This window comes from Neoarius graeffei, chromosome 19, assembly GCF_027579695.1.
Source record: "Neoarius graeffei isolate fNeoGra1 chromosome 19, fNeoGra1.pri, whole genome shotgun sequence".
Classification (NCBI taxonomy): domain Eukaryota; kingdom Metazoa; phylum Chordata; class Actinopteri; order Siluriformes; family Ariidae; genus Neoarius; species Neoarius graeffei.
This window is the reverse complement of record NC_083587.1, coordinates 12,103,980-12,116,141: the sequence shown is the minus strand read 5'-3', so window position 1 is coordinate 12,116,141 and position 12,162 is coordinate 12,103,980. Positions and strand designations below refer to the sequence as shown.

The 12,162-nt window shown below is 43.8% G+C and overlaps 1 pseudogene; it reads right to left on the bottom strand.

Moving 5' to 3' along the window:
* Positions 1-11,936, bottom strand: part of LOC132867694 (zinc finger protein ZFP2-like) — a 99,042-nt pseudogene extending 87,106 nt beyond the window's left edge.
* Between the last annotated feature and the right edge of the window lie 226 nt (positions 11,937-12,162).

Here is a 12,162-nt window from a genome sequence, read left to right as displayed (position 1 = left end):
GTGAAGCGCAGACTTCGGCAGAAGTCAAATAACTTTTTAATCTGGTAAATAGGCCTACTTTCAGACACAAAATGGTCCACTCTAAGCCATAATGTCAAACCAAATGGAAGAATGAAGGTGATTCTGATAAATGTAAAGACAGTTAAAAAAAAACAATATTAAATCATGATTTTAAAAGCTGGTGCAATAATTCAAACACTAATAAATTGGAAAAATTAGCGCGTTCAAGTGCGCACTAAAGGCCGAAACGCATCTTCAATTGATATGGTGTAAATAAACAATGAGTAATAGCTTAAGTGTAGTTTCTTCTCATAATTTGAATACTAGTCTTTCATTGTTAGAGCAGATTAATATCTTACCGTGATCAGTGAGTGCTCGGGGAGGTTCATTTCCACCTGCGCTTTGCGCAGCTCATTTCTCCGAAGCCAGCTGTGCGCAAACGCAGTGTTGACTGCTCGGCAAACTCCAAACGCTCGGTCTGTACTGGCCCTCTGTTGCGCAAGCGAGTTGGTTATGGCCAGGTTCAAACTGTGCCCAAAACAACTTAACCACGGCCATTTCAATTGCCTGATGGCTGTGACAATATTCGCCCCGTTGTTATGCAGGCGATCTTTTTCTCCTCTATTTTCCATTCGGCAAGTGTCTCGCGCAATGCGTCTTCTAAATTGTCCGCTGAATGTGTCTCTGGCATGAAACTCGTCTGCAGGCATTTGGACTGCATTGCCCACTCTCGGTCCACATAATGTACGGTAGCTGACATATAGGGCATCATGTTGCAGCTGGACCACATATCCGTTGTCAAGGCCAAATATTCCACATCACCTAGCGCTTTTTTTTTCCTTTACGTGCCAAAGCCTCGGATGAGTATCTAATACTTTTAATAATAATAATAATAATAATAATAATAATAATATATTTAATAATGTGGTATTAAAATCCCCCCCGCCCACGATATCATCGTCCATCACGATGTTTGCACTGTAAACATCGTCGATGCCAATTAAGGGGACATCGCACAGCCCTAATGCAAACTCCACACAGAAAGGCCCTTGCCGGCCACTGGGTTCGAACCCAGAACCTTCTTGCTGTGAGGCAACCATGGTAACCACTACACCACCGTGCCGCCCACAGTTAATAATATAAACTTAGATTACACATTTTTTCAGTTTTACTCAAATTAGGGTGGTGCAAAAATGAGTACACCCCACAACAAAAACTATTACATCTAGTACTTTGTATGGCCTCAATGATTTTTAATGACCGCACCAAGTCTTCTAGGCATGGAATGAACAAGCTGGCGACATTTTGCAACATCAATCTTTTTCCATTCTTTAACAATGACTTCTTTTAGTGACTGGATGCGGGATGGAGAGTGATGCTCAACTTGTCTCTTCAGAATTCCCCATAGGTGTTCAATTGGGTTCAGATCAGGAGACATACTTGGCCACTAAATCACTTTCATCCTGTTCTTCTTCAGAAATCCAACAGTGGCCTTAGATGTGTGTTTAGTCATGTTGGAAAAGTGCAAGACGACCAAGGGCACGGAGTGATGGTAGCATCTTCTCTTTCAGTATAGAGCAATACATCTGTGAATTCATGATGCCATCAATGACACCAGCAGCACTCATGCAGCCCCACATAAGGACACTGTCACCACCATGTTTCAGTGTAGGCACCATGCATTTTTCTTTGTATTCCTCACCTTTGCGACACCATACAGTTTTGAAGCCATCAGTTCCAAAAACATTTATCTTGGTCTCATCACTCCAGAGTATAGAGTCCCAGTAGTCTTCATATTTGTCAGCATGGGCCCTGGCAAACTCTAGGCAGGATTTTTTGTCCCTGGGCTTTAGGAGAGCTTCTTTTATGGACGGCATCCATGTATGCCATTCCTCTGCAGTGTACGCCATATTGTGTCATGGGAAATAGTTACCCCAGTTTGGCTTTGTACTTCTTTAGATAACTGCAGTGAACTTGCATGCCGATTTTCTTCAAACCTTCTCATCAGAAGACGCTCCTGTCGAGGTGTTAACTTCCGTGGACAACCTGGATGTCTATGTGAGATGGTAGCAGTTCCATCTTTCTTAAATTTTTGTACCACTTTTGCTACAGTATTCTGACTGATAAGTAAAGCTTTGCTGATCTTCTCATAGCCTTCAGCTTTGTGGTGTAAAGAAATTATTTTATTTTCTTTGGGGAATTCTGAAGAGAGAAGTTGAGCACCATCCAGCATCCAGTCATGAAAAGAGGTCATTGTTGAAGAATGGTTTTTCAAAGATTGATGTTGCAAAATGTCGCCAAATTGTTCAATCCATGCAGAAGACTTGGTGCCGTCATTAAATATCATGGAGGCCATATAAAGTACTAGATGTAGTAGTTTTTGTTGTGGGGTGTACTCATTTTTGCACCACCCTAATTTGAGTAAAACTGAAAAAATGTGCAATCTAAGTTATATTATAATGTGAAAGTAAGGTTAATAAGTTAAACAGATGTTATATTAAACTTTTTCTTGTCAACATTTTGGAAAGTGTTTGTGTTCATTGAGATATTGTTTAAAATGTTACTTTTCAAAGGGGGTGTACTCCCCCTTTGAAAAAAAATTGATATTTCAAAACACTGCTTACAACGTATTTGAGATTGACTATCATCGTCTTGCCTAAATCCAAAATATTTCCACACCACTGAATGGAACCTTTTTTTGGTATGAGCACAGTGGGATTGTTCACTTGGTTCGCACCATTATCAGCTGGGTTTTCTTCTGGATTCATTTCAGTTTTTTTTTTTAAATTTCCTCTTACCATAAACTTTTCTCTGCTTCTCTCTCACACTCATTCGCTCTGCTCCTCTACTACCACCTTTCTGCTACACTGCACCACATGGTGAAAAGCTGCATTGTCATTGGTTGAGGGAGAAAGCAAAGATGATGCAGAATTAGGGGGCGCTTGAGATTCCCTCTGGAAAAGCAGGAGCACTTGTTTTGATGCAGCTGATATAATAAACTGCAGAAGAATCATTGACATTTAGAAATGAGATTGCATAGAGGTGTGAATCGAGATCGTGATTTTATTATGATTAATTGTGCAGCCCTAGTCTGTACTGCCATTAACCCCCTCAAATGAACTCGTCTATGCCCACCCAAACCACGAGCAGGTCCGGGCAGGTCTGTTTTGGTAAACTGAGATGTATGGATGCTGTCTCCCCCCATCACCACCACTCTCGCACATTCATTCAGGTTTGTTGACAGTGTAGTGGCTGCTGCTTTATGTCCCAGGGCTCCCTCATGTCCGTGTTACTTTCTGGCTCTCCCTTTTAGCTTTGCAGTTATAGTTGGTCTTGCCAGACTTCCTGCTTGCACTCGGAATACAATATACACCGTTTTCTTAACAATTAGGTGACAATGGGCAAACCTAACAATCTGTTCTCTCTGTCGAGTTACATGTCACTTCTGAGATACCACTGATGCGGACCTCTCCTGCTCTTTGGACCTGCCTGGTCCATCCTGATGCCTTACGTCTAGCTGGAGTTCTCATCACTTTGCACCTGAAAGGATGGCCCATATGTACAGTGCCTGATCCATCCAGATGCCCTACTTCTAGCTAGTCTGGTTAACACCAGACCATATCACAAGGCCATCCTTTAAAAAAAAAAATCCGTTTCCTGTCCACAGGGTGGGCAAAAAAAATTTCAGTCGGGAGGGAGGGATTTATTTATTTATTTTTATTCTATATGGATGGATAAGAAATCGCAATGCTGTGTTTGCTTTTTCTTTCAGTACTTTTTTTTTATTACAAAAGCAGACACATTTAATACAATATGACAGTTTAATCAACTGAAACTTGTACAAAAACTTTAAGTTAGCATTTTAAATGCTGACTGCAACATTTGCAAAACTTTTACAAAGGTACTTAAAATGTCCGACACACGGACTTTTTGTAGTTCTAAATCGACCGTTAGGCCTAGTTCGGATGAAATTACACTATTAAAATGATCACTGAATGATTTGTTTTTCTGAATCTTTACTATTTTGTTGTTCGCTAGAATACCATTTTGCGATTTCACACTTCAGCAAATGTTTGAAAGCTCCGGATCTCCTTCCTTCATGGTGGCTGCCATTTTTTTGTGCTGCACGGCGCATGCGCAGAGCTGATTCGACAGGGCTTTCCACAAGCGCCGGCTGCCGGCCACACAATTAAGTCCAGTCGGCTACTTTAATGACTATTTTTGTAGCCCACAGGCTCTAAATATTAAATTTTCTATTTTAATAAAATTAAATGTTTATCTAACGGACTGACAATAATGTCAAACTGAACCGTTGATCAAGGGAGAGTAACTCATCCGCGCTCCGACATGCGGTGTGCACGCGCACTCAGCTGCGTGAATGTGTAATGCACCGAAAATAAGAGATTTACAAGCCAGGAACGCCTCATGATGCAATACGCAAGAAAAGAAAGAAGATTTACTGCCATTTTACTTTGTATTTGAGTAAAGTGAATAAATAAATGGCCTGTGGAAAATACATTTAACCCTGGGAACTGCGTGCACAGGAGTTTATTTTGTGTTTACTCCCCCCCGGCTACTTATTTGTCATGGCTGGCTAGTATGACCCTTAGTGGAAAGCCATGGGAATGCGGAAATGTCAGGTTCGATTTTAGATTTACGAACCCGAAAAAAATATGTCGAAAAACCGGCGTTAAAAAAAAAAATTTCACCCGCACAAACGGCACTCACCCGGCAGGTGGACCGGAAACAGAAATTTTTTTAATAATGGCCCAAGTGAAATATGGTCTGGAATCCGCCTATTGAATTTCTCGTAGGGGAGGTGTGGTTTACGATTGTCAACGGCCGTTTATTGGACGTTGCGAATTAGGGTTGTCCCGATCCGATATTAGGATCGGATTGGCCGCCGATATCAGCAAAAAATGCGCATCGGGATCGGATCGGCAGGCGCGGAAAAATTCCGATCCAGACTCCCGATCCATTTTTAAAAAAAAGTCCGCTCCGGGTTTTCCAGCGCACCGATTTAGATAATCCATTCCAGTTTTTTGCTCTGGTTTCCCCAAAATCCGGTCCGCATTTTCCAGCACACCTTCAGCACCAGCATTAGCGTCTTACAATTTACCTCAGTGGCATCTTCTACATTATCACGGCGATGTAAATTTAGCAGTAGTTTAACGGTAAAGATGTCAGCTGTGTGGGATCATTTTACCCTAAAGGACGACAAAGACGAAGAGGTGGAGTGCAACATATGCCACAATAAAGTCAGGCGTGGTGGTAAAGCTGTAAGAAGTTTTAATACAACCAACTTAATAAAGCATTTAGCAAAATACCACCATAAAGAACACAAAGAGTATCTTAAAAAAAACTGCAGACAAAAAGAAAGGTCCTACACAACTAACACTAGCAGAAACTTTTGCTCAGCGTGACAAACTGGCACTGAACAGTGCCAAAGCCCAGGGGATAACAAGGGTCATTGCCGAGGAAATCATTCTGGATGACGAGCCATTATCACTCGTGAGTAAAGTGGGATTTAGACGCACCATCCAACACCTGGAACCACGGTACAACATGCCCAGCCGTCATTACATCCTTGAGAAGACTATCCCCCAGATTCACAAAGATGTTTGGCAATGTTATCTCGAACAAGTAGAGAGTACAAATGCTCTTAGTTTCACAACGGACATATGGAGCTGTGATCACCGCCCTTTATCTCTACTAAGTTTAACTGCACACTGGATTGGGCCGGACTTCACCCCAAAGAGCGCCGTTTTACATGCACGTGAGTTTAGAGGCTCACACACAGCGAATGCCATCACAGATGCCATGGAACATATGCTACGAGCTTGGAAGATTGACAAAAATAGGGTCCACATAATTCTAAGAGATAACGCGGCCAATATGAAAAGGGCAATGGATCAGCTTGGGGTGCCCAGCCTGGGATGTTTTGCGCACACCTTACAGCTCGTTGTCCAACAAGGTCTATTGGCACAGCGAGCTGTAAGCGATGCCATTGCCAACGGGAGAAAAATAGTGACCCACTTCAAACACTCCCCCAAGGCCTGCGCTGAACTCGAAGATGTTGAGGACGAGTTGAATATTGAACCGAAGCGTTTACAACAGGATGTAAAGACCAGATGGAGCAGTACGAAAATGATTATCGACAGCCTGGTGCATTGTAAGCGGGCACTGCAGTCCTATGCATCGGATAGTAACAGCAATCTGCCAGCCACGTTAAATGGAAACCAATGGTCGCTGCTAGAGAAAACGGCGACAGTCCTTAAACCCTTCCAAGAGCTGACAGCCGAGGTCAGTGCAGCTTCCGCCACAGCAGCCGATGTTATCCCATCTGTCCACGTGCTGACACGCTTTCTGGAGAATGAGAGCGAAGAACACCGAGGTATTCAAACCATGAAGGCCACATTACTTGATGCGGTTCACACACGTTTTTACCTTGTGGAAAAGGAACCCCTCTATGCTGTGGCAACAATGCTAGATCCACGCTATAAAGACAAGTAAGTGTTTTATAATTATTTGAGCATGCTATAAGCTTTAGTACAATATTAAAAATATTTTACTCTACAGCTGGCATTTATTTCTTTGTCAGTATTTCAGTAGCCTTTTGTTTTTTAGATATAAGATATAATAGATATAATGTAATTATTATTATTATATTTATCATTATTTATTATTATTGTTATTATTCTTAATTTTCTTCAGTTATCTGATGGGTGAGGAAATTAAGGTCACTGTTGATCATTTGCTGATCATTTGTGATCTATTTTGTGTGTTACTTGTTGTCATTGAACAGTAATATGTGGAGACTGGCTGAAACAATATAAAATAATAGATACATCTTTATTACATTTTATCCAAATGTTAAGGTTCTTCACCAATGCTACCAACCTGGATCAGGCAAAGGAAGCACTAAAGGTAGAGGTGATGAAAATGGACCAAGAACTGAAAACCATGCCCTCTGGAGAAGGTGTGGCTGAGGCTGAGACAGCAAGACAAACAACAGGAATGGAGGCTGGAAGCTCAACCAGCAGCCTGGGCAGCTTCTTTGACGAGATACTGGAGGAGAGCTGCACAGCAGGTCCGTCTGAGGAGCAGCAGATCACCCCAGGGGCACTGTTTCAGTTGGAGAGCTACCTCAGTGAGCCTCCACTTGGGCGCAAAAGCAATCCTTTTCACTACTGGAGAGACAATCAGGCTCGACTACCCACCCTGGCAGCAACAGCAGCCAAGTTCCTCAGTGCTCCTTGCACCAGCGTTGAGAGTGAGAGGCTTTTTAGCACAGTCTCACTCATCATTGATGAACACAGGAGCAGGCTGACACCTGAGCATCTTGAAATGCTTAAGTCCCCAGCATGCTCGGACTGCAGTCAGGGCAAACAGTTGAAGGGAGTGTGTAGATGAAAATGGAGCAACAAAGTGTGGAGGAGATTGGGGAGTAGAAGGCATTTTTGTTTTTAAATAGTTTACAGTATTATTTGCACTGATTTTTAAAGCCTTGGTTTACACTTGTTCAAGAGAAGAGTACTGATGCTGAGTTAATAGACTATATTATAGATACAGATAAGGTTGTTTATGTGCTTTGCTTTTTTGATACAGTTTACAGTCTTATTTGCACTTTTTACTGACCACTGATGCCATTTCTGTTTTTTTATTTATAATGCTGTCTATTTTGTGTTTATCCCTGAATAAACAGGTCAGTTTCTTGTTATCAACCATTGTGTATTATTCAAACTCACCTAATTCAGCTGGCTAGCTGTTCTCAAGAGTACTAAAACCCTTTTCAACATGAGTCTGACAACTAGGTAAGGAAGGTAAATAACTTTGAACTTTAATACATGCTCGGATAGGCCGGTATCGTATCGGCCAGTATCGGTATCGGATCGGAAGTGCAAAAACCTGGATCGGGACATCTCTATTGCGAATGTCTATCATTTGGCGTATACGTAGCCCATGGCCCATCATGGCAGTTGTACCCGGTGACGTGGTTAGAGCGACGAAGAAGACGAAGAGGCGAAGAAGAGAAGGAAAGAGAAAGAGAAGGCAAAACAAAAATAGGAAAACAATGGCACCGAACGATTACTGCCGTTTGTGCAAGACAAATATAAGAGAAAGCTGGTTTGGTTAGTATTGCTCGCCGCCATGTTAAATGTGATCTGTAAACAGTCCCAAATAAACTACAAGCTTCCGTTTGTCGAGTAGTACGCGTCACCGTCTTTCCACCCCTCCCCACTCTCTGACTGCCTCCCTAACTCAGGCGAGCCTTTAGACCAGGGGTCTTCAATCCTATCCACAAAGGGCCAGTGTGGCTGCAGGCTTTCATTCCAACCAAGCAGGAGCTACACCTGATTTCACTTGTTTAATCATTTCACCCTCGTCTCCAGTCAACAATCAAGTGAGCCTCCAATTTGGCTGTAATGAAACCCTGCAGCTACACCGGCCCTTTGCGGATAGGATTGAAGACCCCTGCTTTAGACCATAGTTTCCATGCTGTCTTTTCAGATCGGAACGATTGTGCAAAGCAGCATGGGATTTCCCAGGCTAACTTCTAGCTGAGGTTCTCGTTACTTCTCTCCTGTGGAAGATGGCCCCATATGGACAATCTAAATATATAATTTAGGACTGCAGTTATCATGACCCGTTTTGCACTCAAGTCTCCATCAATGAACAGTTGATAACATCAACAAAATAAACTTCATGTTAAAACTCTAATGAGTTTCCTGGTTATACAATTGCATTTTTTGACCATATCGGACACACTTAAAGAAGGGAGTTATTTATAATAATGCAATCGGTCATCATCCAAATAAAGATGGTTTCCCTTTCGAGGTCATCTCAAGGAGTTTTTCCTTGCCACTGTCACCTCAGACTTGCTCATCAAGGATACATTTATTAAGTAATATATTTAAAATCTGTATTTTTCTGTCAAACCTGTTTGCAACAATGGCTATTGTTGAAAGCATTCTACAAATCAAGTCAATTTATTGGACAAAAAACCTGCACCAAAAACACAACCTCCTTGATAGAGGTAATAACAATGCTTTCCAATCTTTCTTTCTCCACATGAACTCAGCTAAATCATGATCAGTTATGACACGATTAGGATGACCCTCAGTGAACAACCTACACTTCTTTGAGGCGTAACTTTTTTTGTGAACAGAAGACAGCATGGCGGATGAAGAATAGCAGCGAGCACACCAACATCCTGATAGAAGTATCAAGGCAGTGGAGATACAAATCACTTCTGGTCACAACTTTAAGAATAAAACCAGAGCAAAAACAGGACGCAGAGCTTTGTGAGTTGGGCCTTTAGCTTTGAGTTTTGCCGCTTTTCCACTACCAACACGGCTGAGTTGGGCTGAGTCGAGCTGAGTGGGGCTGTTGGAGTTGCATTTAGACTACAACCGCACTGAACCGTGCTGGCTGGAAGTGGGTGGACACATTGGGTGGAGTTAGCGAAAGTGGGTGGATGTCACGTGATGTCGTTAAGCGGCGCAAACAGTGACATCAGTGATCTTTTAAGCGGTAGTCTCACGACCCGGATAGTAAACAATAAACATGGAGGACATGGAGTCGTTAGTGTTGCTGGTCTTGGTGCTGTGGCTTGTTGTCACCGACAACGCCAACAGATACTGGCAAGAGCGTATAGATGAAGCGTGGCGCATAAGGCTTCAGAAAGTCTCGTAATTCGTAATTATTCTTCTTCCGGGTTTACAGATCCCAGCGTGCTCGCGGGGCGTGTGTGGGCATATGAGGACACTCCTCCTCACCAATCAGTGCACAGGGGAGTGTCTCCTCACGCCCCTAGCCCCACTCGGCTCGGTTTGGCTCGCTTCAGCCCCACTCCAAAACCGTGCGAGTTTTGGGGGCTGAGCAGGGCTGAAGCGAGCTGAGTCGTGCTGTTCTGAGGTAGTCGAAACGTGAGCCGTGTCGGGCTGAAGTGAGCTGAAAAAGGGTAGTGGAAAAGGGCCATTAAAGTAACAGGTTTCATTGCTGCCAGAGCTAACTGGTATGGCCCTTTTCCACTACCCTTTTTCAGCTCACTTCAGCCCGACACGGCTCACGTTTCGACTACCTCAGAACAGCACGACTCAGCTTGCTTCAGCCCTGCTCAGCACCCAAAACTTGCACGGTTTTGGAGTGGGGCTGAAGTGAGCCAAACCGAGCCGAGTGGGGCTAGGGGCGTGAGCAGACACTCCCCTGTGCACTGGTTGGTGAGGAGGAGTGTCCTCACACGCCCCACGAGCACGCTGTGATCTGTAAACACCATAAACCCGGAAGAAGAAGAATTACGAATTACGAGAATTTCTGAAGCCTTATGCACCTCGCCTCATCGATACGCTCTTGCCAGTATCTGTTGTCGGTGACAAGCCACAGCACCAAGACCAGCAACACTAACGACTCCATGTCCTCCATGTTTATTGTTTACTATCCGGGTCGTGAGACTACCGCTTAAAAGCTCACTGATATCACTGTTTGCGCCGCCTAACGACATCACGTGACGTCCACCCACTTTCGCTAACTCCACCCAATGTGTCCACCCACTTCCAGCCAGCACGGTTCAGCGCGGTTGTAGTCGAAATGCAACTCCAACAGCCCCGCTCAGCTCGACTCAGCACGGCACGGCTCAGCCCAACTCAGCCGCGTTGGTAGTGGAAAAGCGGCATTAGACACAGTTCTCCCTCTCTCTTCAGGGATCAGAGGCTTATGCCGCTTTTCCACTACAAACGCGGCTGAGTCGGGCTGAGCCGTGCCGTGCTGAGTCGAGCTGAGCGGGGCTGTTGGAGTTGCATTTCGACTACAACCACGCTGAACCGTGCTGGCTGGAAGTGGGTGGACACATTGGGTGGAGTTAGCGAAAGTGGGTGGACGTCAGGTGATGTCGTTAAGCAGCGCAAACAGTGACATCAGTGAGCTTTTAAGCGGTAGTCTCATGACCCGGATAGTAAACAATAAACATGGAGTCGTTAGTGTTGCTGGTCTTGGTGCTGTGGCTTGTTGTCACCGACAACGCGGACAGATACTGGCAAGAGCGTATAGATGAGGCGAGGCGCATAAGGCTTCAGAAATTCTCGTAATTCTCCTTCTTCCGGGTTTGCGGTGTTTACAGATCCCAGCGCGCTCGCGGGGCGTGTAAGGACACTCCTCCTCACCAATCAGTGCACAGGGGAGTGTCTGCTCACGCCCCCAACCTCACTCGGCTCGCTTCAGCCCTACCCCAAAACAGTGCGAGTTTTAGGGGCTAAGCAGGGCTGAAGCGAGCTGAGCCGTGCTGGTTTTTGGTAGTCGAAACGCGAGCCGTGTCGGGCTGAAGTGAGCTGAAAAAGGGTAGTGGAAAAGGGCCAATAGAGCTCAACACCATACGATTCTTCCAGTAACGAGATCTCCAGGTTTGGGAAAACATGCCTAAAATAGTCCGCTATGATTTCATCCATTTTCAATGTGTAAAGTTTCCGGCTTAACATCCTGCAGAGGGGATGATGCTGCCTGATTGGCTTATATAAAAAAAAAAAAAATAAAAACGAGGGGGAAAAAAGTCTGTAAGAAATTAAGTCGAGAAATAAAAGTTGGAATTGCAAGGAAGTCGCAATTAGCAAATAATAATAATAGTGATGGAAATTAACTTTAAGTGAAGATTATTTAAATACTTTCAATACACAACTAAACAGGTTAGCCAAACTACAGATCTCTCCTGAGTGGATAAGGAGTGCACTACCGAGAGTGCACACGGCATTATTTCAGACTGAACGGAGTTCACTAAAACAGTAAAGTGGAGATGTATTGGAATTCGACCACACACCTTCAGTTTAACTTACCTCAGGGTTTTAAATCTTCAGAGCCAAACACAATAACGTGCTTTTATTTTTATAAATCGAGGGGCTAAAGCTATTCAGGCGAGCAACGGTTTTTTTTTTTTCCTTCTCCAGTGTTTTCTAGCGGTTGGAGAAGCAGCTACTGGACGCGTTACCGCCACCACCTGGACTGGAGTTTCAGGGTGGAGGACGCCTATCCCAACCCAACCCTTATACACTTCTAACAATAATTAAAATGTAATTTTAAAAAGTGTAATATTACATGCCTGGACCCATTTGGTTTTCTGTGCTGTTTTTTTTCTGCTAGAAGCTAAAATTCTCTGTGGCTGGTTTGCTTCCA